This window comes from Triticum dicoccoides, chromosome 6B (genome assembly GCF_002162155.2).
Source record: "Triticum dicoccoides isolate Atlit2015 ecotype Zavitan chromosome 6B, WEW_v2.0, whole genome shotgun sequence".
In the NCBI taxonomy this organism is placed as follows: domain Eukaryota; kingdom Viridiplantae; phylum Streptophyta; class Magnoliopsida; order Poales; family Poaceae; genus Triticum; species Triticum dicoccoides.
In genome coordinates this window covers 380,950,149-380,954,381 of record NC_041391.1, presented here as the reverse complement: position 1 = coordinate 380,954,381, position 4,233 = coordinate 380,950,149, and positions in this window count along the sequence as shown.

Below are 4,233 nucleotides of genomic sequence, written 5' to 3'. Positions count from 1 at the left end.
ATGATGTGTCATTGTACTAGCCACTTCGACTCGATGGGAGGGATTCATGCGCACACATGCTTGTGTGTGTGCTCAAACTGTATCATGCATGTCATCCCAGAGCATGACCTATATATATACCGTATTACAAGCAAAAAATTAATCCCCTCCTAAGTCAAATTAACCTCTCTCGTTATCAGGCAAAAAGTAGTGATGGACCAAGTGGGCCCACAGATGGAAAGCATCGATATCGCTGATAACCGCTTAAGTGGGTGCGAGAGGAAAACCACCATCACTTTGCATGTGGGCTAAATATATATGTTGAATACCCAAAATGCACAACTTTGATGTGCCACATGCCTCAAAAACCGTAAACAATGCACCCACACAGAGCGAGGTTCATGAAGCGTACTACATATGATGGTCCCCTTCCCCCTCTTCGATGCATACTATATTCTCCTATCGTAAGACAACCCAAAAAGAATCCTCATCTATGGTGAAATTAATTAACCTCTCCCAATATAGGTCAAAGTGATGCGTGCATCGACGATGGCCTCGTGGGCCCACAGATGGAAGCATCACACGTGAGTGTCCTAGCTAGGATAACCACCGCCTACATGCATGTGTCCCAAAGAGGTGTTGTGTGATGTTTGAATAGCCAATCTCATAATTTTGATGTGGCACATGCCTCGGAAACCAAAAAGTCCCGACATTGAGTGAGGTGTACTTATTCACGGATGCGTACGTATAGTATATATGCTAGTCCCCACCCACCACTTCGATGCGTACTATATACCACCATAACACAAACAAAAATGATTTTACCTTGTTGGTAAAATTAACCTCACTGCCAGTTGTTCGTCAAAGTGATGGATGACGACCTCGCGGGCCCACAGAAATTGTCACACGCGAGTATCGAGTGTCGTGTAGGACAACCATCGACTGTATGTGGCCAAAACATGTATGTATGAAAGGATTGTGTAATGTTTTAAATAACGAATTCACGCCTCTGATGTGGCACCGGCCTGCCTAACAAAACAGCCAACCCACATGGTGGCTCACAACTCGTAGTGTACTGTGAGCCACCCGCCATCCCCCAGACGCACACACCCACACCCACACTGTTGGGGATATTACTACTAGGTGTGAACCGGCCTACCTGGGCCGGGTTAACTTCATTAGTAGTATAAAGGTGATTAAGCAGATGAAGGCCCAAGGCCTATAGTCGGTTTAGAACCTGTAGCCATAAACCGGCTTGATATGTAAACTTGCATTGTAAGTTAGGAATCGAGAGAGACCAACCGGGATACTAGTATGAACCGGTGTGGGACTCTGTGGACCGACGGGCGTCACCCATGTATATAAGGGGACGACCCAGCGGCGGTTCAAGGACAGACAACAACAACTCGAGCCTAGGCGAAGCTTGTTTGCTCCCTAGCCATCGAAACCACATCAATTCCATCACAACTAGACGTAGGCTTTTACCTTCATCGAAGGGGCCGAACTAGTATAAACCCTTGTGTCTTTGTGTCCACTTTAACCCCTTCAAGTTAACCCGTAGCGATGGCTCCATGACTAAGTCCTTTCACAAGGACATCTGTCGTGACAAATCCACGACAGTTGGCGCCCACCGTGGGGCTATCGCACGACGGTTTGATGATCTTGGAGGGAAAGCTCAAAGGACTCGAAGGCTATGCTGTGGGCTGGATGACCAAGAGTCATCGCGGCAAGCTCTACATCAACGATGCAGGATGGGGTCCCGAAGCCGGCTCGATCGAGTACGGGTACCGGGTCCCCTTTGGTGGCATACACGTTTTTATTGGCAAGATTGGTGAGCCTGGGCCTGAGCCGGACATCCGCACCGACCTCGTCGAGACGGCTCAGCGTGCGAGATCTACCTAGGTTAAACTGGCCGTGAAACGTGCCTTCGTGGGAGTCATCCACGGAGGAGAGCATGGGGACGAGTCAGAATACGGTAGCGAGACCGTCGTCTATTCCGGCGACGAGTCCTCAACCGGAGAGACCGAATCATTGTACCAGTTGCAAGACGACCAGATTAGGGGCTGTTCCGATGGCGACAGTATTCCGGACCCCCCTGAGCAGATCAACCGGGTTGGAATATTCATGGCCGGTACGTAGGCGGCGAATCACTCCTCGACCGCAGCAGCAATGTTCTACGGATCAGCAGCGGCAGCGGCAGCAGGGGCAGGAGGCCTTGTGCGCCCACCGGTTCAAGTTCTGTCTGACCTGTTTGATGCACTAGCTGTACTTATGGCAGAGGCCAATCCGGCGGATCAGGAGGCCCATGATGCAGAGGTTGCAAAGGTGAGAGAGCAGATCGCACAAGCCAAAGCCGACCTGGCAGCAGAGAAGGACAGGATGGCCGCAGAGCGGGCCGCTTTGGACGCCCAGGCCTATAAGCTCATGCTCGACCAGAACGCATCACAGGAAGTCTTGAAGCGGAAGCACAGATCACGCCTGCCGTTAGGGTTCGACCCTCAAAATCTCTTTCACACTCCGGGAGCTGGAACCAGTAATCCGCCGGGGCACCTGGAGGTAAACCGGGTCGAGGCACCAGGGCCAGGAGCGACGGTCCAACCCCGCCTGATGGAACCTCCTCGGCAGAACATTGTGATTCCTCCGCCGGTCCAGACACCTCTGGGTCATTATTCTAATCCTATGGACAATCTTGTCGCAGCTGCTGCGCGCCTAGAAGCTATCCCGGTCGAAGGAGACTCTCCGCAAGCAATAGAGACGCGCCGGGTTAAGGAACTTCTCCGGACCGCTTTGATTCAACAAGAGGCATATTCATACAGCCGCGATCGGATTCATTCCACACCTCGTCCAAGCCAGAGCTATAGTAGGTGCCTGGATGAACCGGCCATATCAAGCAATGCGCGGGGCCGTGAAGCGGCCCGTGGCAATAACCCGGCCGGTGGTGTTCACGATGGTCAGGATGTAGTGGACCGGGCCCGGGCACGAAGGGAGGCCGAGTTAGCAGCACAGAACGAGGCGGATCAGCTTACACCGGTTCGTCCTACCACCTCTGCCGGGCCAGGGGTCGCATCTAGCTTGGGAGTGCCCTGTTTAGTCCCCGCTTTACGCAATGTACGCCTGCCCAAGGACTTCAAGGGCCCGCGCAAGGTGCCGAATTACACCGCTGATTTATCTCCAGAAGCGTGGGTAGAGAGTTATGAGATGGCAATGGAGATGCTGGATGTGGATGAGACCGCACGTGCAAAGTACTTCACCATGATGCTTGAAAGCACAGCCCGTACTTGGTTGAAGGGCCTGCCGCCTAATTCTATCAGTTCATGGGCCCAGTTGCGGACCCGGTTTATCCAGAATTTCAAAGATACGTGTAAGCAGCCTAAGTCCATAGTAGACTTGGCGGCTTGTGTTCAGGAGGACGGAGAGTCAACAACCCATTGGGTACGCCGCGTTTCTAAAGTCTTGCACTCGTCTGACAGGATCAATGCTGACTCTGCGATCTTAACCCTGGAGGGAAACTGCCGGTTTAAGCCTCTAAAGCAGAAGTTGGGGCGTATGAAGCGGTTCTGTAATGACATGGGAACTCTCATGGCCGCTTTAGTAAAGTATGCTGATTCTGATAGTACCAAGGATCCCAAGACTGACGATGACGAAGCAGGGAAGGGAAAAAAGAATAGCAACTCTAAGGGGCATCAATACAAACCGGCGGGCCATACAAACGGAGGCAAGCGTAAGGCGGATGGCAGCATGGACTTTGTGGCTAACACTAATGCGCAGGACAAGGGTCAGCGGCGTAGAGGTAAAGCGGCAAATCGTAATGGGGCTCCAAATCCTAACCTCGATCGCTTAAACTATTTGCTGAATCAGCCTTGCCCAAAACACGGGACGAAGGAGGCGCCGGCTAACCACCTTTGGAAGGATTGTTACATTATGCAGGAATTTAAAAACTCTAATGCCTTCCGGTATGACCGTGGGTCAGGTGGTGGCTCAGGATCCGGTTTCCATGGGCCGGGTCACGATGGAGCTTCCGGTTCAGGTTTCAATCAAGGCGGTAATAATAACCAGGATAATCAGAATGGTCAAGGGGATTACAACCAACAGCAGCAGCAGCAGCGGTCGGGTTATTAGAGCCAGCCAAAACAGTTGAACAATGGGCAGTATCACGTTTTCACAACTAGCTCGGATAAGCGCGACCGGAAACTTCATAAGCGAGCAGTGAACTCTGTTGAACCGGCCATACCGCGTTATTTACGCTGGTCGGAG